This window comes from Phoenix dactylifera, chromosome 1, assembly GCF_051530095.1.
Source record: "Phoenix dactylifera cultivar Ajwa chromosome 1, Ajwa_hap1_PhDact_Kaust_v1.1, whole genome shotgun sequence".
NCBI lineage: Eukaryota > Viridiplantae > Streptophyta > Magnoliopsida > Arecales > Arecaceae > Phoenix > Phoenix dactylifera.
Genome location: NC_143190.1, coordinates 13,013,518 through 13,036,572, shown reverse-complemented (window position 1 = coordinate 13,036,572; position 23,055 = coordinate 13,013,518). Strand labels below are relative to the sequence as shown.

Here is a 23,055-nt window from a genome sequence, read left to right as displayed (position 1 = left end):
CGAACACTAGTGATACTATATATGACTTTGTATTAGAAACATGAATGATGGACATTCTTCCACCTAGTTTTCATGCATGCATGCACTTGAAATCATCAATCGCACTGATCAAGGTCAAAATACAGCCGATAGTCGGACCAAGAAGATCATATCCAATATTTCTTTTCATCTGAAAGTAGGTCCCGATCATGTTAATGCCATCGGTCGGTGCCATGAGAAGGCAGGTCCTCCCATGATCCCCCTCAGGGCCGGCTCGAGCCTTAGGCGACTGCCTCCGGCCCAAGGAAGGCCCTGCTCTGCCACCCACTGCACACTTTTTTTTCTGTTTAACACTGCACAGCTTCACATCCGAAAGCTACCGGCTACCGCCTGGCTACACTGCTACAGTGCGTCCCCGACGACAGATAGGCTACGGGCTATAGGTGGCTGAGGTGAGGTAAGGCGGGCGACGGCTACGACAAACAACGGACATTCCCTCCCCCCTTCTCTGCCGGTGCTTTTTTTTTTGTTGAACCTTCTCGGCTTCTTCAGTTCTCCTCCCCCCCCAGACTCCAGTGCTTCTTGCCTTCTTCAGTTCTTCAGTTCTTCGGCGGCTCGACCCTTCCCTTCTCGGCTCGATCGTGACACCGTCGACGGCTTGAGGCTTCTCAAATCTTCAGTTCTTGGGCTGCCCCTGCTCCGAAGTCCGGATCTCCTCTCTAGCTCTCCTCGGCTCCTCCGACCTCCAGGCTCTGGCCTCCATGGCTCCGCTCTAAAGTCTCATCCTCCTCGGCAGTCGGCTCCTCTCGATCTCGTCAGCGGTCCACGGTTGACCGTCCTCCGGCTCCAAGAAGGCAGGAACCCGACGACAAGAAGGCAGTCGGCTTCTCTCGATCTCTCCACAGCTAGCCAGCCATTAACTCTAAGCCGGGCTCGGGAGCATCCAAGTTCCAACGGGATTACGGGAAGCTTCCAATTTTATCGTCGCTGCCCAACTTGTAGAGCTGTAACCTGTAAGTCTTGATTTCTCTTTTTTCTGATTTCCTGTGATCAAGTGCAAGATATAAAAAAGAAAACCCTGATTCTCTTTTTTCTCCTACTGTTCTATCTGATTTCTTTTATCTGATTTCTTCTTTACTTCCCTTTCCCTCTCTGGTCTCTCTGTATGGGTTAGATTGGCTGCATCTCTTGTTTTTTGTTGCTGGTCCATACTTTTGGAATTGTTATATAGCAATCTACTGTTGGTGCATCAGATTTTTTGTTAATTTGCTGCAGTGATTTGTTCATAGACAATATAGCATTGGTCCAATGCTTCAGGGCCCAATGCGTTTAGATAGGATTCTTGTGCTATTTTTTTGTTCCTGATTTGAAGTTCTCTACAAAGTAAAATACATATCATTCTCCATTTAGTGTTTGCTTGTTGTTTTTGGCTAACTCATAATTGGTTTTCACATGCAGATAAGTGGTAGCTGTTGCAACTCAATTCCAACGGTCTTTTATGAAACTTCTATGTGATGCTCAATTTGAAGAACTATCAGCACAAGATTTGCTGTTGACATATGCATTGAACAATGACTATCTCTTGACATTGCCAATCTATGTTGATTGGAAAAAGGCTTCGGAGTCCAATGCAATAATATTTAGGTAAAGTCATTGGGCTTAATTCTAACCTATGTTTTGGTTGAACAAGGAAATCACGTAATTGTGACATTGTTGTTGAACATATTGGTTGTGTACATAATTCATTGTTTCGTCCTACTGTTTTGGAAGTATCAGTATCATTAAAAGGTTAAATGCAGCATGTATCAATTCCTTTGTACCATTCACATATTCAGATTAAGATACAGTTTTCTTTGCTTATTTCCTGCTATGCCGATGTTACTTTTGTTATTGCTTTTAGTTATCACCCAGTGTATGTTTGTTTCTTTTTCTGGTGAAGCTTCCGAATAAACATCCATTATAAAGAACTACTTAGTAATTGTAGCATGCATTGAACATCTCAGTCTGGTTTGCAATATATTTATAAACACAGTTTTAAGTTCCATCCAGGGCTCTGAATCTGAAAAGTTGAACTTCTTGGTTTTGCTTGGAGCCAATCCAAAACCTAGGTTGGCTTTGGAGTTTTGGCTTGTAAGACCATATTTAGTTGTATATATGGGCTATTTGTGTTTTTCTCCTTACTCTTCATTTGTTTAAATTCTGAAAAGTACTTCATTATTTAAAATAAATTTTTAAAGCATTTTGCACTTATTAAAATATTTTATCATTTTTTAAAAAAAGGCCTCTCTTAGCGAGTTCACCTTAGGCCTCCAAATGCATTGGGCCGCCCCTGATCCCCCTCAGCATATAGTTGGGACTTTACCAAGGCTAGCGCCAATTCACCATCAAAAGAGACTGCCACCGTCGGCACCAACCTCACCACATCGTCAAAGGTCCCGTTGAAGCACAAGTCCCAAGGGTCATTTAGATGGTGCAGAGCCTCCATGACGCGCACATGTTTCCCCATCTTGGACGCCACCAGATCGAACAATGGCTTCCTCAAGAAAGTTAGGGGCATCGACGAGGCGAAGACAGTCGAACAATTGCCACCCAACAATTCTCCAGTGAGGTTCAGATTCTCCGGGCCAACGCCCATCCCTCAACAATCAATACTTATTGACGGAAAAAAGGCTCATTTAAAATTAGGCTCCTCAACAATCAATACTTATTGTAGGCGACACCATTGATCATGAACACGTCGGAGGTGAGGACACCGCTGGTCGGGACGTCGTTCGCGTAGGACCTGATGTACTCGCAAGTATCGTTGCCACCGCATTTATGCTTCTCGAGCCTAATGCATTCCATCGACGAGCAAGAGAAGGTGCTGCGTGTCGAGGACTTGGAGGGGTCATAAAGCGGGCTCGGAGAGGGGCTGCAGCAAAAGGTATTGCTCGTTGAAGGTGGAAGCGGAACAGAGCAAGAAATTCAATGGTTGCTCTGTTTAGTTTAGGTTCGGGGGGAGGATGAGGGGCGCCAAAGGGTATTGCTTTTTTTTTTTATACCATCCCATGTTACTATAATCGGATCGCCATCTGGATAAGGATTATGCATCATCCTAGGGGTTATCCGGGTGAGTTGGCCTTTGCTCTTAATCCGTACATGTATAAAACTGAGTCATCATTGCTAGCCCATTAAGTTGGATTTTAATTTCAATACATGGCATCATAACTATTTCTAGTAGACTGGATTTTAATTTTAATTTTACTTTTAATCTATTAATTTTAAGGCTCTGACTTCTTTTGAGCCCTAAGGTTCGATTAGGCAACACTATACTAAGCACGAGCTTCGTGGCCAAGAGATTTTAAAGACGGCAACCAGCGGCTTTATGCACTACTATATAAGTAATTTATAAAACATGGCATTTTGCTCGAGTTTGGGTCGTTAAGAAAGAAAGAATGATCCTTTTCTACAATGCCAGCCGTTAGATCGTACCCCACACAGATCTTAAAGCATTCTAAACTCCATTCATCCACCTACACGGATCCCCAACGGTAATGAATGGGGTGGCCGTGAAGAGAGTGATGGTTGATCCTGACTCCGTGATCAATCTCATACCTATGTCCTCTGTTGAAGCGCTAGGCATTCCCAAAGGAAACATTGGAGGAGCACCTATCGAGGTATATGATTTTTCTTCGAATTGTGAAATAATTTTTTGTAGGAATGGGTTAATCCAGATTGAAACTTTGTGTTTGTGATCAGGACCCAGCACCAACACCAGCGATGGGGGAGGGCGACAATCTAATGATCCCTCAACAATCAATACTTTTTGATGGGAAAACACTCTAATGATCCCTCCCCTATAAAACAATGATCCTTGCTTGAAACACCCTGCTCTAAAGTCCTTATCTATGACATGGTTGCTATTTTCCGTCAAACCAAACCAACAAATCTAATTGCACCCATGCTTTGATGAAAAGAACATCAACTGCATTAACTTTTAGATGTATTTTATGTAAAACTCATTATAGATGATTCATATAAATGATGATCAATGCTATTGGCGAAGATCAACAACATCCAAAACATCTATAATTCAAAAAGGTGCGTCTCCCCCATCAAATTCTATTGCATTTCGTGTGTTCGTGTGTGTGGTCTCAGAGCCGGCCCGAGCCTTAGGCGATCGAGGCAGTCGCCTAAGGCCTCAGGCCAATGGAAGGCCTCCGGGAGGTGAAGGGAGCAAAGAGATTGAGAGAGAGAGAGAGGGGGAAGTTTTTTGCGTCGTGACCAAAAGGAAAGCAAAGGCCCTATATAAAACGGGAACAAGAGTCTTCCCCCTTGATGAAAGGGTGGTGGAGAGTTTCCTGGCCTGCAGAGGGGCAATTTGGGAAGTTGGGGACAATAATTTTGCTTTAGGTGGAGGGAGAGAGAGAGAGGAGGGATTTGGTTGGCTTGATACACGCCTGAAGCCACTCTTATCTTTCATCCCTTCTCTTTTTTGGTTTTGGTCTTGGTTTTCCTTCCCTCACATTACTCCTGATCCAGCTGGGCCATCAGGAAGAAAGGGGGATTGGAAATGGACTTCTTGGAGGGTGGAGATTCTTTTAATTTTCTCCTCTCGGTTTCTTCTCCCCTCTTGGGTGGTAGAGAGAGAAAAGGAGGGGGGGATGGGACTTTTATTAATTAGATGGAGTGAATTTTCCATAATGCCCCTACTTTCTCTTATAAGGAGGCTCCTTTCTGAACAAATACTTTTCTTTACCTTGGCCATGAAGTGTCATGGGATGACCTTTCCCTATTCTGCTCTTGCTTGACAGGGTAAACAGTATTGTCAAGCATTATCTCAGTTATTTAATCAGTTTCATGGCCCTTCTTTTAGGGTAATTACTTTTCTGTGCTCCCATTCAAGAATTATATTAAATTGAAAAAACTTCTTGTCTATTTCTATTAGATTCATGTATCTTTGTTGAAATAGTATACTTGACAGCTATCTATTTTCATATCATTTTTTTAAGTATTTTATACTTATTAAAATTTTTATTATTAAAAAAAGAGGTCTTATTTATTGGATTCGTCTTAGGCCTCCAAATGTATTGGGCCGCCCCTATGTGGGCTCCACTAATATTTTATTTACGGATGCACAGCAGGCTACAAGGGTGAATCATCCAGCTCCTTGCGCGTTATTTTTCTTTACCATAAAACATAGTTTACAGTAGGCTATGAGGCTTCATAGTTTTTCTTTTTCTCATCTTGTATGCACGTGTGGAAGCGTGCCCACAATTTGAAGCAGTCCTTGAATGATTTTTATGAGAAAGAGGAGCCTTATTGGTGTCAAAGGTATAGAATCATGTGGTTGAAGGAGGGAGATCGCAACACCTCCTCTCTTTTTTTTTTCCTTGGGGTTGCTTCTGGCAGGAAAGAAAAGAAGATGTCGAAATTACTTCTAAGAATGATATTGCCTGGAGACTTCATGCTTTCTTTGAGGATCTTTTTGGCATTCTTTGGGGGGGTTTCTTACAGAGATATTGGAACTCAGTAAAAGATGATCTTCTTGCTCTTCCTGAAGACATGCATAAGGATGCACTTGATCTATTAAGGATTAATTTTGCTTGTATTACTCTCACTCCGAATAAAGATGATGGCTTTCTTACGGTCTGGAATCATAGACTGATCGATCTTTTGAATTACTTCTACGAACTCATAACAAGAATCTTGGCTAACAGATTGTCAAAATTTCTTCTTCAGCTGGTGGATGATTCATAATTAGCAATTGTAAAGTATCAGCAACGTTTTATTTGGGTTGATTAGGTGTGTCGTCATATGTCATAAAAGTAAAAAATATGAATGAAAATATTAATGCCACACAACAAGTCCATGGGTCCTAAAATGAATAATTTAATAGCTCTAGTTAAGTATTTCGCTCTAGTTAAGCCACACCGATTAAACCACCCTGTGGACGGTCCGACCATTTATTTGTTTTCTTAATGTGATATAATGAATTTGAACCATGATATTATAATGTGATATGATAAATATCTTATATTAACTAATATTTGAAATATTATAAAAATTATATGAGTGTGTCAATATTTGTATAATAACTTTCTCATTCTTAAATTGGCTTTTATCCATGATACCTCTATAATAGTTTAAATAACTTTTACATAGTTTATGGACTACATGGCCAGTTGGGGCAATAATAACCACAGAAAAGATTGGTCGAAAGATTGAAGTGGGACATCCATTTTAGAAGTTGAGACTCCCATTCATGGCTTAAAGGATTTCAAAAATATATGTGTAGTTTGGTAATTATATTTTTGCCTTGATGACATTGCGTGATCCTTATTATCGAATTTCTGCTCGGTATGTGCTGATGAGCAGTCCTTTTGTTTTGTTGGGACAATATGAAAACTCTCGCTTGATAAGAAATGAGTAGTCCATGGATTTCATTTAAGAATGGACCAGTATATCAAGTTAGGAATTGTCATTAGGACCTAGAGATTTGTATCCGACCCAAGTTTGATGCCAACTCATAGATCTATGGCTCAAGCATAGATCCAAACATATAACTATAAGGTTTGATGCTTGAGGTTGGGTATATGTGGCAAGTGTATTTTTGACCTGGATCCAACCTAACATGATCATGGGGACATTTATATGAGCCCTGCTTGCACTACAAGAAAAATAAGTTTTCCGACTGTAATATGCCAATGTTAAAAAGAAGCGTTAGAAATTTAGTCACCGTGTCAAAATTGATTCCTCCTTGATGGTGCCATGTTGATGGAGACATTTACCTGTTTTATGACCTAGATGACACAGGTTTAAAATATAGAAAGCTGGAAACAGACTTTCTACATGAAGGTAAGATTACATATACCTAATCCTATTCTGACTATGTAGGGGCCCTAATCTAACCATGTAGTGGCGAGAGCAGTGTGCACAAGGATGCCCTACTTGATTTCCTATCGATAATTTAATCATTATCTAGAGTATTTTATTTATGTATGAAGCATTAATGTATTGCAACATTTGGATTGTAGCCTAGTTTATGAATCCAAAATTCTAGACTATCCTTTATTTGGATCCAAATTCTCTTGTTTTCTTTTTTAAACAAACCCAATTTATAGAATCCTTGAACCAATTGAAGAATTCAGTTTGTATTCTTATTTGTGCAGTACTAAAGGCATCTATTATATATAAAACAAGTATTTTTGTTGATTGACTAGCCAGAGGTTGACCTGCAATATTGGTCCCTCAAAGTTTCAAAATGCAACATTATAGCAATTGCAGCAGCTCTTGTAGTAAAGATGGACAGCTGATTTTTCATTATATAACAAGATGGTCCAGCGCCAAGTATAAGATTAATTCTACTTACTTTCTTTCTCTCTCTTTTTTTATTATTCTGAAGGATGAGGTTTGAAACAAAAATTAACTCGGAAAAGCCAGCACCGGAGCCAGCCAAAAAATTCTTCGCGGAAACATCGAGGCCCTAAGATAGCTCAGGACCGTCTCACCTCTCAACGTCCTACTGCAGTTACTATACATGGTTTGGCTACTTCCAAATGAACATCAGCGAGGAGAGGTTGGATTTCTTATAAGAAACCTCTCATGGTGGATTCCCAGAAATGGCAAGGCACGAGTTCTCAGAATTTTTTCACTTTTGCGCTGTAATATTTCATCATTCGATTGTATTTTTTAATAAAAATATGGAATTTGATGCAAAAAAATGCATTTTGTTACTCTATTGCCATTTTTTTAATGAACAATTTTTATTATTTTTGAAAACATAAAAATAAAAAAAATTATTTCTAATTTTATTAAAAAAATAAATTTTTATTCTTCTTCTTGCAAATTCTCTTCTTCCGCCTAATCTCATCATTAGCCTGGATGTCTCCATCCATCAGCTCCTTGGGTTTTACTTGCTATAGATACCAAACTATTTTTTTTTCTCCATCTACAACATCGGTCCCATCCTATTATTTTTTCCTTTAGTGCTCTCTTAACTAAGATTCGCCATACCGATGTCAAATTCCGTACCAGTGCCACACTAGCATAGTATAGGTACAGTATGGTATTATACTATATAGTATGGTATATCTGGAATTGTTTGGTTTGGTACAATATAGCATATTATGCCCTCTATTGTTCTCTTCCCACCTGATTTCGAGCTCATTTTCGGCACCAGTCTTATTGCCGCTCTCCCTGGCTCGTAGTCAGCCACATCACCAACTTTTCTTTGTAAACAAAAGCAATGTGGGACACATATTGTCGATTGTCAAGAATCTGAAATAGAATTTCTGTTTTTGTTTAAAAAACAAAAAATAGAAAATAAAACATTTTTATTTATTTTTATTTTTTATTGATAGAATCGAAGCGATGAACAGAATGTCTTCGGGCCAGAAACTAGAACCAGCCAATTACATCCCGGAGCCGAAAGACCAGCAGATAATTACTTCGAGAACCAACAGACTTTTCTACAAAAGGTTCCTACAGAACTCCATCGGCTCTACTTCCACGCTTCTCCTCCCCGTCCATCTCCTCTCCACTGCGCACAGCCTGTTTTGATGCTTCCTCCTCCTCAGCTCCACTTTTCTCCTCCTCGCCCTTCACAATTTCCTCTGTACTGGCGTGAGCTTGTTTGGACGCTTCCTCCTCCCTGACTTTGTTCATCGCCTGGATCAAATTCTCAAGACACGACCCTGCGTCCTCGTCCCCAGACTTCCGCATCAGCTTCTCCGCCACATCCGCGGGGGTAATCTTCACCTCCTCCATCAGGTCCCGGATGGTGTCGAACAGAGGGTGCGAGTCGACGTCCAAATAGTTCCTGGCCAGCACCTTGAATGCCTCGAAGCCGCAGTAGGACATCTCGATGTGCTTGTCCATCCGCCCCCTCCTGATCAGCGCCGGATCCAGCTTCTCTATGTGGTTGGTCGTAAACACTATCAGCCTCTCTCCGCCGCAGGCGGACCAGATGCCGTCGATGAAGTTGAGAAGCCCGGATAGAGTCACCTTGCTGCTCTCATCCTTCTCTTCTTGGCCTGGTGGCAGATTCTTCTTCTCCTCGCTTGCGCCTTCCTCTTTCTTGCCTTTCTGCTTCCTCTTACCGGTGAGGTCCAGCGAGCAGTCGATGTCCTCGATGACTATGATGGATTTGCCCGTCGTCTCGATGAAGAGCTTCCGCAGCTCGACGTTGTTCTTGACGGTCGTCAGCTCCAAGTCGTAGACGTCGTAATCCAGGAAATTAGCCATCGCACCAATCATCGAGGACTTGCCGGTGCCGGGCGGGCCGTAGAGGAGGTATCCCCTCTTCCAGGCCTTGCCGATCTTGGCGTAGTAGTCCTTCCCCTTGCGGAACGCGTCGAGATCCTTCTTGATCTCCAGCTTCTTCCCGGGGTCCATGGCGAGGGTGTCGAAGCTGGACGGGTGCTCGAACAACACGTGGCTCCACACCCCGCTCCTGTAGCCATACCCACTTCCGCCGGGGTTGTTGCAGTACAGCTTCCGCCGCCGGTTCCGGACGGCGACCTCGCGCCCCTCTTTTAGCACATGGCTGAGATAGGAATCGAGAACGAGCTGCCGTTTCCTTTTGTGGAAGACGAGCTTGTAGGACCTCTTCTCATCTGGTGCGGGGTACCAGGAGAGGACCTGGGGCTGACGTGTGGACCTGGAGGACGACGACCACCAGAACTTGGCGCCGCCGAATTCGTCGGTGACCTCCTCATGGTCGTCCATGCTGAGGATGAGTTTGCTGCTGTCCTTGCCGAGATCGGCCTTGAGCTTGTTGGCGCGCTGCGAGCAAGAGTCGCTGAGATAGGCCTCGATGGCGGTGAAGGCCTCGCTGCGCTTCATGCCCTGGCCGGTGTACTCTGGGATTTGGATCCGGACGTAGGGGTAAATGAAGGATGTGAGCTTGTGGATGTATTTGATGAGGACGGTTTCCGGGCCGACGGGGAAGAATTGGCGGATGACCGCCCAGAGGAACATGAAGCTGGCGAGGGCGGAGCCCAGGCTTGCCCATTCCTCACGCATCTCTCTCTCTCTCTCTCAATCTCTTCTCTCGACCAGGAGTCTGGGACGAAGACGATCGAATGCCGGATGCGGTTTATAGCTGAGAGGAAAGTGTTTTCTTTTGCTGCGTCGCCGTTGACTTAAACTTACTTCCCTGCCAAGAAACCTCCGCCACGCGGGGATATCTATATCCTTCACCGCGGGCATCCCGTGGCCCCACAGTACGTTTCGGTTGGCTTCGTTCACTAAATCCTCTAATCTCAATGATTAGTAGTGCATACAGCATATATATATATATATATATATATATATATATATATATATATATATATATATATATATATGCTGTAGGATATAAATTCTTGATACACTATAAAAATAAAAAAAAATATTAAAAAATTTTATTATAATTAGTAATTTTAAAATAAAAAAATAATTTTAGCAGAAAAATGTGGTCTGAAAAAATGGAGATCAAAGCACTCATCTATACGGACGCTTTGCCCGTGCCACCAAAGTCCAGAGTGTGCGTGTGTGTGTGTATATATATATATATATATATATATATATATATATATATATATATATATATATATATATATATATATATATATATATATATATATATATATATATATATATATATATATATATATATATATATATATGTCAATCTTGCAGAGGTAGAGCTTTGAAAATTGAGAGACAGGAGGCTCTTTTAAAATAATCATTATTTTACTTACTAGGACTCACGAGTCCTATCTATCAACGTGGGCCTCGTTGGCCGTGCATCTCGTTTTGAATACATGGATACACTCCAATTTCGACCTAAATGAAAATAGATAAATCCTAGAACTTGCGGGCTCTTTCCCTAACCTTCTCCAACTCTCTCTCTTACCCCGGCTGCCGAGCCGTTCAAGGTATCCCTTCGGTCGTCACCCCTCAGCCCAAGCCTGAAGCTTGATATTGCCGATATAATTGTCTAAAATGTTTGTTTCACGAAAAACTACTATTATATTGGCTTTAGATGGTATCTAGCTACAAAAGTTGTTTTTTCTCGAAAAAAATATAAATATAGTTAAAAAAAAATTTGAGCAAAAAAACTATATTTATGTTTTTATCTTGGTTGAAGAGAGTGCTGAAATTTGACTTCTGTTTTGCTTCTTCTATCTCATCCTTGCTGAAAAAAAAAAGAAAAAAAAAAAGACAATGTTGAAAAAAATTAGCAGCAATGATGACAAAAATTAAGTTTTTTTTTTCAAATGTGTATTAAAAAAACTACGGCAAAACAAGAGCTGCCCGCCCCATGTGACTTTTGCTCGGGATGATGGATAGTTTTCGGAGATTCAAACGTCTCAGCCGCGTTGTCCCTCCTTTGACGTCTAGGTGAAAGGGATGGTAAGTCTCATAGTAGCGACAATGATCTTTGGGTAAAGATTGTGTCACCCTTGACGGATAGGTAAAGATGCCTAGTCTCCTAATAACGACAAGGAGGAGCAGGGCGGCTCAGCCGCTGGGATCCAAAATATTTTTACCATTTGATGTCCTATATTATATCAATTCGATACTGATATTAATTAAATAATATACAGATTTTTGATATATAAAAAAATTTATATAATATTATTCTGATATTATGCTAGTGTGATACCAATACAACGAATCTTGATCTAAGAAAATCTTGGACGACCGGGTCCACCTCACCATCCGAGTCTCCTGGTCAGATAATAAGCACACAAAACTCATACCCATTGCATATACAGCCGATTAAAAAGAAACTAGAAGCCTCAGCCAGGGCCCAAAGGGTGCCTGTTATCCGAAAATCAATCAATGCGTGGGACTCCAAGTCAGAAAGCTGCTTCATTTGGTGGCATGTCGGGGTCATATATAGTATCAATCGATGCTCCGAGACAAAGCTGATAGGAACTTGATTTCTACAAGTGGTATTTTCAACAGAAAAATGAAGAAAAATAAAAAATCTTTTTCATGGTCCAATATTCTTTCCATCTGTTTAAAATCATACAGTCATCTAGATTTTATGCAATGCTTATCCATCATAACATAGGGAAATATATCGGAGCAAATACAGATGTTCAAAATTTATTTAAGGGTTAATCACATATGCTTAAAATTGACATAAATAATTAAAGTCATTCAAAAATAGTTTTACAAAATTCCAAAAAAATATTTGCTAACATAATTCAAATGTCCAAACTAATCTAACTAAAATGTCAATAACTGAATAAATCATCGGAAAATCTAATACATTCCTCAATCCCGTACGATCAAGACTTTGGATCTGAAAAACAGAGAAAATAAAATAATGAGCTACACTAGCCCATTAAGCAACAAGATACCCCAAAGTGGGGTCAAAGTATATCAGATCAAAATACAGGATAATGTCTGGAATAAATCATAAATAACATCATTTTACGGTTTTCAAAACTTATTATCATTTTTCTAAAAACTTTGATACCAGAATCTCAACATAATAGGCTACGGCCACGTAACCCAGTGGCATGGGTTGCATAGAGTGCCAAAAACCACTATTGTTAGTCACCGGTGGCAACGGTGTTCAGAAACCATTATTTTAATCACCGGTGGCGCGGTGTCGAAACCGGTTCCTCACAGATTATAAGTCGACAGGTCCAACGTATAATCCCCATTAGCGGGGCCAGAACAGAACAGAACAGGTCATAGCCATACTGAGAATGCATATATACAAAAATAGATTTTATAAACTGTCCAGTCATATTTCACAGATTTCAGAGCATATATAACATGATTTTCAAATAAAATTTAACATGCCTGACCCATTTTACTGAATACAAAATATATGTCAAAACTTAATCAGTTTATCAAATAATTTGAAAATCACACTTGAAGTATTTACTCTTCTCACTTAACCCCTACTTCAGATAAGCGGATCAGGTTCACCTGTTTAAATTTAATTAATTTCTTGTTAATTTCAGAGCTAAGCAAAATCCAGAAATAATACTACTAGGCACGGCCCGATAAGGCCTAGAGTTAGTCCATAATGAACATGGCCCGATAGGGCCCACATCGGACATGGCCTAATGGGCCCGCATAGATCCGGCCCAATAGGGCCCCCATGGTTGGCCTCTAATGGATTATTTATGTAATAGAATTCATTACAGGGACTAATACTTAATTACAGGATATTGTTCTATAATAAAACTTGAGTAAAGGGACTAAATAATATATTTGAGGACCTTTATGTAATACAACTTTCTTAGAGGGATCAAACCTAAATTACAGAAGGCTCTTTTGTGCAATAATATACTATCAAGGGCTTAACTGTAAAATTCCATTTATTGGCCAAAACGGTTCTGAACTGGGTTTCGGATTTCAGGTTTCGAGTCTGAACTGGGTTTCGGTTTTCGGGTTTTCCTTTTTTTTCGAGTTTCGGGTTCAAACCGCGCCCAAGTTGGCCCATAGTGAATAGGGCCCGTGAACAGGGCCCTTCTTCTTCCCCAAACCCCCACGGACAGGGGAAGAAGAAGAAGAGGAAGAAAGGACCGGTGGGGGGGGTTCTAGGCGGCCAGCCTGGATGGCGGAGGCCGTCGTCCGGTCGACGGCCAGCCGGCCGCAGTGGCGGCCGGCGGCCGTTGTGGTGGTCGAGGTCGAGAACAGTCGAGCTTGGTCTCGGTTTGGGGCCAAAAAAAAAGGGAAGAATTAAAGCTATTTGGCAATAGAATGAATAGCAAGAAGAAGAGGCTTACCGGCGGTTGACGGAGGCGACGGATCCCGGCCACAGGTGGCTCGATCCGGCAGCTAGCAGCGGCGACGACGGTGGGGTTTCCAATGGCCAAACTAGATCTCAAAACAAGGGAAGCAAAGAGAACCAAAAAAAATCCAAGGAAAAAGATGACCTAGGGTGGAGAAGCTCGGTTGGGGTGGCACACGCGGTCACTGGAGGAGGAGGAGAAGCAGGGAAGAGAGGGGGGAAAGGATAGGAGGTGCTCGGTGGAGGATCCAAGGGAGGAGGAAAGGGGGCTTTTATTGAAGGAAAAATATCCCGCAAAATTCGATAAAATCGGATGCCAGGTCAGAAAATCAGTTTTAAAATTTTATCTATTTATTTATAACAGGTATAAATAAATAACATAACTATATTATGTTTACCATACCTCGATCCCGCAGCAGAAGATGGTCAAGGTACTCAGGAACAGAATCTGGTACAGGGCCAAGTGCTGGATCAGATACTGGATCAGATGCTAGATCTGGTACTGGATCGGGAACTGGATCTGGAACTGGATCTGGTGCCGGATCTGGTACTGATGGATCTGGTGCTATGCGAGGCCCGGATGTACGGACCCTCTACTTCACACGCACGCCAAGAAATGCAGGAAGGTAGGATGATGTCTGTATAGTGCAAAAACCCTTTTGCAAATAAACCCCTGGAAGAAAAGAATTTCAAAAATTCTTTCTTCCCTTTTTTTTTTCTTTCTTTTCCTCTTTCTTCCCGTTTCCTTTTTCTCTCTTTTACAGGCTACTCAAAAGATCATGAATCTCCCCTCTCCCCAGATAAAATCTCTAGCTCAGAATGAAGAGAAAGCTAGTCTATTTATAGGCAAAGACAAGGCTGAACCAGGGAAGAGAAAACGCCAAAAGGGAAGAGTAAACGCCAAACGTTTCATGATTTTATTGATTTTTTTGAACCGTTTGATTTCAATTAAATCAGTCCTATATTAAAGAGGTTTCAAAACCGAAGAGACACGTCTCTTCGGATCTTCAAATGGTTGCAGGATGAGGAAGATCAAGCGGTCAATTTATGTGTTCGGAAGAAGGGAAAAAACGTGGTTCACGGGAGAATGTTTCAACAGAAAAAATGGTTCACAGGCTTATGTGGACCGAAGAAGAAACACAGAAACGAGTCAATTAATTCAGGAGGGCATCTAAGTAAATTCCCAATTCAAAATTGACTTTTCTTAAATGGGTTAATTCAAATGGGCTGAATTAAAATGGGCTTGGGTCCATTATTGGTTCTAAACCAAATTGAAGACCAATTTGAAAGATTTTGGATCCGAAAAAATTCCACATGAAACTCCAATTAGTTCAATTTTCAGATCAATTCGAGTCACACTTGGACTAGAATAAATATGGAATAAATTCTAATAAAATCATCATTAAGCCCAATTACATTTATTTGAATCCAATTCAAAACCATACTCAACAAATGAGCCCAAATCAATTTCAATTACATTAATTGAAACTTGATTAAGCCAGAATACAGACATAATCAAATACACATTCATGAAATTCAGTATGTACCTCATGTTCAGTGCTAGCTGAACATAGACAAAACCAAATCTCACATGACCCACAATTTAATTCTCAATTAAATTGGATCAAGTCCTTCCTACTTAACTTGACTTATGTGCGTGACTCCGATAGGTTTGAACACTAAGCCGGTAGTACATGAACCACTTCATGCACTAATCGAGGTGACCATCTAGCAATGATACCCGACGTCCGGATAGGTCGAATATGCAAAGCAACATTCAAGAACCCATTCATATGGTTACCGCATAATTCATCCTTTTGACCAACGATGCTCAAGATGACCTAAAGTGAACTGTCACACTTTGGTCCGGTCATCCATATTGTATTTCAATTAATTAAATTCAAGTGACCAATCACTTGGTTTACCCTGGCCAAGGTTTTACTAAATTGAAACACAGCGAAACATCAACTCCTATAATCTGGAGCGGTCAATCCCTTCTTGACTCATACACAGACTTCGCGAGTACTTGACTGCACCCAGCAACTTTTCAATATCTGAATTAGAAATTCAGATTGTTCAGTGCCAAAGTACAGTGAGTTGCTTGCAAGTCACCGTGATAGTCTCAGGTCTAAGGAATACTTATGCCCATATGCTTTGTGAGCTAACTCCTGACAGTGAAGTGCTCAACAGGTGAGTCACTGTTCAGCGACGATGTACTCCTACATCTCACCTATATGCCATACCAGTGTCTCCACACTCCTTGGTTAAGAGGACAACCAACTAAATGGCATACAACGACCTATACTTGACATAGCTATTGTCCAATTAATAGCTTGTCAATCGGTCGCAAACCAATTTAAGGACTAAATGATAAAACCTCCTTTACCCACTAAATTAGTCCTAAGGACTTCATCACAATACACAGGAGTTCCTATTTGAAGATGCAACACTTGTGATGAAAAGAATGCTAGAATAGATTTTATTATTCATTAAATAAAACATATACATTATTCTTACAATAAAAATTGGCTTTGGGACACAATTCCCAACAACTCCCACTTGAACTAAAGCCAATTTGTACAGTATCTAATACCCATCTTCGATTTGTGATAATCGAACTCCTTTACAGAAAGGGCTTTAGTGAATGGGTCAGCTAGGTTCTCCTTTCCATCGATCTTTTGAAGATTGACGTCACCTCGTTCCACGATTTCTCGTACAAGGTGGTAGCGACGCAGAATGTGCTTGGTTCTATGGTGGGACTTTGGCTCCTTTGCTTGTGCAATGGCTCCAGTATTGTCACAATACAAAAGAACTGGACCGTTGATTGAGGGAGCAACACCAAGTTGATTTACAAACTTCTTGATCCAAACAGCTTCCTTTGCCGCATCTGATGCAGCAACATACTCTGCTTCGCATACAGAATCGGCTACTGAATGCTGCTTGGAACTTTTCCAGCAGACTGCTCCTCCATTCAGGGTAAACACAAATCCTGACATACTCTTACTGTCATCATGGTCTGACTGAAAACTAGAGTCTGTAAACCCCACAAGTTTTAAGTCAGATTCTCCATAGATTAACCATTGGTCCTTAGTATTTCTTACATACTTAAGGATGGTTTTCACCACCTTCCAATGGTTCTCACCCGGATCAGACTGATACCTACTCGCTACTGCTAGTGAGTAAGCAACATCCGGTCTTGTACATGTCATGGCGTACATAATAGAACCTACTGCAGAAGCATATGGGATTCTACTCATACGCTCTCTTTCTTCGGAAGTTGTCGGACAATCTTTCTTAGAGAGAGAAATTCCTTGGCCTATCGGAAGATAGCCCTTCTTGGAATGCTCCATGTTGAACCGTTTCAACATAGTGTCGATGTACGTGGATTGGGACAATCCAAGCAACCTCTTAGATCTATCTCTATAGATTTTCATCCCTAGGATGTAGGATGCTTCTCCCAGATCCTTCATGGAGAACTGTGATGACAGCCAGAGTTTCACATTTTGTAATGCAGGAATGTCATTCCCAATTAAGAGAATGTCATCCACATACAACACAAGAAATGTGATCACTGAACCGTTAACCCACTTGTAGACACAAGGTTCTTCTTCGTTCTTAACGAAGCCATATGTTTTGATAGTTTTATCGAAACGTATGTTCCAACTTCGAGAAGCTTGCTTAAGTCCATAAATGGACTTTTGTAGCTTGCATACTTTGGACTCGTCTATGGATGTGAAACCCTCAGGTTGTATCATATACACCTCTTCTTCCAGCTCTCCATTTAGAAAAGCTGTTTTCACATCCATTTGCCAGATTTCATAATCCATATATGCTGCTATAGCTAGCATGATCCGAATAGATTTTAGCATTGCCACAGGGGAAAAAGTTTCGTCATAATCGATACCATAACGTTGACGATATCCCTTGGCAACCAGACGGACTTTATAGGTCTCCACCTTTCCGTCTGCGCCTCTCTTTCTTTTGAAGATCCATTTGCACCCTATGGGTTTTATCCCTTCGGGTGGATCAACTAGTGTCCATACACTATTGATTTCCATGGACTCCATTTCGGATTTCATGGCATTAAGCCACAACTCAGAGTCGGACCTCTGCATAGCATCCATATAGGTGATCGGATCCTCATTGTTCTCATCGAGCTCAATAGGATCCGCGTCATGGACCAAGAAACCGTAGTATCTATCCACTTGATGCGGTACTCTACCGGATCGCCTGAATGGTGCTTCTACATTGGGCTCCGGGTTTGATCTAATCAAAACCGATTCTGTGGGTTCAGTAGATTGTGTTAAATCTTCCACCTGCTGAACTTCACTAAGTTCAACCTTAGAAGCAACAATTCCTTCACCAAGGAATTCCTTTTCCAAAAATGTTGCCTTAAGTCCTACGAACACCTTTTGTTCATTAGGAAGGTAAAAGTAATAACCCCTAGTTTGCTTGGGGTACCCTACAAAATAACACTTATCGGACCTAGGACCCAGTTTGTCAGTTTGAGAACGTTTAACATAAGCCGGACATCCCCAAACCCTAAGGTATGAAAGTGTCGGCTTACGCCCAGTCCATATCTCACATGGAGTCTTCTCAACAGACTTACTTGGAACCTTATTTAGTATTATACACGCAGACTCTAAAGCATAACCCCAAAAAGATAGAGGCAGACTAGTAAACCCCATCATGGATCGAACCATGTCTAACAGAGTTCGATTCCTCCTTTCGGATACACCATTGTGCTGAGGTGTTCCTGGAGGGGTCCATTGTGAGAGAATCCCATTCTCCTCTAGATAAGTCAAGAAATCACCGGAAAGGTATTCTCCTCCTCGGTCTGACCGAAGGATCTTAATACTCTTTCCAGTCTGTTTTTCTACTTCATTACGAAATCGTTTGAACATTTCAAATGATTCCGACTTATGCTTCATCAGATAGACATAACCAAACCTGGATAGGTCATCTGTGAAGGTTATGAAGTAGGCATAACCACCTTTGGCACTTACGTTCATAGGTCCACATACATCAGTATGTATGAGGCCAAGAACATCGCTGGCTCGTTCACCCTTTTATGAAAAAGGTGACTTGGTCATTTTACCCAGAAGACAGGATTCACAAGTTGGCAATGATTCACAATCATTGATTTCTAAAATGCCTTGTTGGGCTAACCTGTTTATCCTGTTTTTGTTTATATGACCAAGCCGGCAATGCCATAAATAGGTTTCATTGACTTTATCTAATTTAGGGTGTTTATTAGATGTGTACATTACATTCACAGGCAATGATAGAGTATAAATGCCATATTTCATTTGTCCACTGAAAATTTTAGTATCATTCAAAATGATATCACAAAATCTTTCATTTATATAAAATGTATAACCATTCTTGGCCAAAAAGCCTACAGAGATGACATTCATCAAGAATGCTGGACAAAAGTGACAATCATCTAACATAACTACTCCAGACTCAAAAAACAACTCAATGACTCCTAAAGCTAGGACTGGAACAGATCTTCCATCACCAACATTTAGGAATCGATCGCCGTTCTTGAATCTTCTACTTACTTGAAGTCCCTGCAAAGAATTGCAAATATTAATTGGACTTCCGGTATCCAATACCCAGGTAGTAGAATCATAAACAGAAAAATTACAAGGTGTTATCATATAATTACCTTGTGCAGCAACTGTTTGCTGCATTTTCTTCTTTGGCCTATTTGGATCAAGGGACGCTAAATAAGCCGGATAGTTCCGCTTCCAGTGATCCTGCTTCTTGCAGAAGAAGCATTCTGCCTTACTCTGATCAGATTTCTGCTTCATAGTCTGTTTGGGCTTAGAAGCCCCAGCACGAACTTTATTTACCTTCTTTTTCTTTCCTTTCTTAAAGGAAGAACGACCTGCAGAAGTTCCACCCACCACATTCACCGACCCCTTAAAGAGTTGGTGATCCTTCTCATAGGTCTGCAGTAAACCTAGCAATCCATGATAGGATACTGCAGGTTTAGTCATTCTATAATGACTAAGGAAGGTCAGGTAGGATTTGGGAAGTGAGTTCAAAATAGCATCCTTGCCCAATTGCTCGTGCAAAGGAAAACCAAGTTTACTCAGGAGATCAATTTTCTCGACCATGTACAATACATGTTCTGTGATTGATTCCCCTTCCCTCATGCGGGCATTGAAAATCGCACAGGAGGTCTTATGTCGTTCGACATCATCAGGTGTCCCGAAAGACTCTTTCAACATTTGAAATATTTCCACAGGCTGTGCTTCTTCGAATTTACGACTAAATTCGTCATTCATCGAAGCCCTCATGATGCAGCGTACGGTAGTGCGATCATTAAGCCACTTCTGATAAGCGTCTCTGATTGCACGTGGTGCATTTGCTGCAGGTTCCTCAGGTGCTGGATCCAATATCACATATAGGATCCGCTCGTGCTCTAATACAATTTTCAACTTCCGATACCAGCTATCGAAGTTAGGTCCATTAAGTTTATCGTTGTCTAAGAGTGTTCGGAGGGACAAAGAGTTAGCCATATCTGAAAGGAAAAAACCAGAGCTAATTAGTATATGATTTATTTTAATTCTAAAGACTTGGACTTCAGTCTAAAGATTTCTCCCACTATTTTAGTCAAATTTTTAGCCTCTACCTTTAATTCGAGGAATTACTTTAATTCCTTAGCGGGTACTAGAATCCACATGGACTGTATACAGGCCCGAGGAAAGCTCGGCCAACCCATATGCATCTAAGGGTAGGTACATTACCAATTATTTCTCTAAATAATTTCTAGTATTTTATTTTGCCCCAGGTGGTAATCAGTAGGCGGAGGCCTCCACTGAAAATCCTGGTCAGATCCAACCATTAATGAACTAACTCGATGACACTACCTAATGTATGATCAGGCCCAAGGAAAGCTCGGCCAACCTAATCACAATCAGATAGCTCAAAGAGCTATCATATAATGAAGGATAATTCCAATATTCAGATGAACACCAGACGGAAGCGTCCTGCATGTCCAACTGAAATACTGGACCAATTATCATCCATTTTAATGGGAGGCTATGACCTAGTTATCTATATAACTATATCATTTTAAGGACCTAATAATTTAGAGGATTTTAGAGAGACCGATAATTCTATATCCTCCCACTGACTGCACTGAGTCATATAGAGGACATAGAATTTCATTGGTCTATGGACATCTAAATCAGTCATACTGATTTCCTTATTGACATGGGTGAGCACCAAGTCTCAAGATATCTAAATCAAAACTTGAACGACCACATTGGCCAGGTAAGAGAGATCACGGGAGGGTTCCGCCATTAACCGTCTTTCCTAGACACCAACAGAGTTGGCCAGGAAAGAGGTAGCCCCAATTAATAACCGTAGATCCAACTTGCATTAGACACCAAATGGTATGTCAAGTTGATTTAGATAGTCATTGAGAACTCAGGCTTGACCACTGAGCCACAATCAGATCCAATTGAAGTGTTTGGACATGATCAACTAAACTATTGAGTTTGATCAAATTAGAAAAATGAATTTAGTCTAATACAACTATTGATTCCAATTCAATTCTAACATTAGGTCTAACCTAATCAACTAATCTGATTGTGCTAACCCATGCCCCAAAACCCATGTTCAAATTTAAATTTTAATTCGAATTTCAAATTTTGAATTTTAAATCTTTATTTGAAATTCAAATTTCAAATTTTAAATTCAACATTTAATTCTTTATTAAATGTATTATGATCATGGATTCAAGGTGTCAATTTATTCCAAATATAAACAATTTATATTTAAACTTTGTGGTCATAATAAATTTAAAACTGAAATTTCATAAACATCAATTATGCATAATTTCACAAAAATAAACTATTTATTTTATGATACAAATTAATCTCAATTTTGTGCTAGGACAACCTTTTCACTATAAGGGGTTAACCTTATAGCAGGACAACCTTATAATTCAGCACAAGATTGATATTTTATCAATAAATCTAGATCTAATCTAAATTTAAAAATTAAATCATGCATAATTTTAGATATTATAGGCCAATTCCATCGGCCAACCTGGCTCTGATACCAATTGAAGGAAAAATATCCCGCAAAATCCGATAAAATCGGATGCCAGGTCAGAAAATCAGTTTTAAAATTTTATCTATTTATTTATAACAGGTATAAATAAATAACATAACTATATTATGTTTACCATACCTCGATCCCGCAGCAGAAGATGGTCAAGGTACTCAGGAACAGAATCTGGTACAGGGCCAAGTGCTGGATCAGATACTGGATCAGATGCTAGATCTGGTACTGGATCGGGAACTGGATCTGGAACTGGATCTGGTGCCGGATCTGGTACTGATGGATCTGGTGCTATGCGAGGCCCGGATGTACGGACCCTCTACTTCACACGCACGCCAAGAAATGCAGGAAGGTAGGATGATGTCTGTATAGTGCAAAAACCCTTTTGCAAATAAACCCCTGGAAGAAAAGAATTTCAAAAATTCTTTCTTCCCTTTTTTTTTTTCTTTCTTTTCCTCTTTCTTCCCGTTTTCTTTTTCTCTCTTTTACAGGCTACTCAAAAGATCATGAATCTCCCCTCTCCCCAGATAAAATCTCTAGCTCAGAATGAAGAGAAAGCTAGTCTATTTATAGGCAAAGACAAGGCTGAACCAGGGAAGAGAAAACGCCAAAAGGGAAGAGTGAACGCCAAACGTTTCATGATTTTATTGATTTTTTTGAACCGTTTGATTTCAATTAAATCAGTCCTATATTAAAGAGGTTTCAAAACCGAAGAGACACGTCTCTTCGGATCTTCAAATGGTTGCAGGATGAGGAAGATCAAGCGGTCAATTTATGTGTTCGGAAGAAGGGAAAAAACGTGGTTCACGGGAGAATGTTTCAGCAGAAAAAATGGTTCACAGGCTTATGTGGACCGAAGAAGAAACACAGAAACGAGTCAATTAATTCAGGAGGGCATCTAAGTAAATTCCCAATTCAAAATTGACTTTTCTTAAATGGATTAATTCAAATGGGCTGAATTAAAATGGGCTTGGGTCCATTATTGGTTCTAAACCAAATTGAAGTTCAATTTGAAAGATTTGAAGTCCATTATTGGTTCCACATGAATCTGATTCATGTTAACTCCAATTAGTTCAATTTTCAGATCAATCCGAGTCACACTTGGACTAGAATAAATATGGAATAAATTCTAATAAAATCATCATTAAGCCCAATTACATTTATTTGAATCCAATTCAAAACCATACTCAACAAATGAGCCCAAATCAATTTCAATTACATTAATTGAAACTTGATTAAGCCAGAATACAGACATAATCAAATAC

At 40.4% G+C, this 23,055-nt stretch overlaps 1 pseudogene across 1 annotated transcript; it reads right to left on the bottom strand.

The window, feature by feature from the left end:
• Positions 1-8,277: 8,277 nt before the first annotated feature.
• On the bottom strand, positions 8,278-10,119 carry LOC103720678 (AAA-ATPase At3g28580 pseudogene; annotated as a pseudogene). The gene has a single exon (XR_015980853.2). The product of XR_015980853.2 is annotated as an AAA-ATPase At3g28580 pseudogene (transcript).
• Between the last annotated feature and the right edge of the window lie 12,936 nt (positions 10,120-23,055).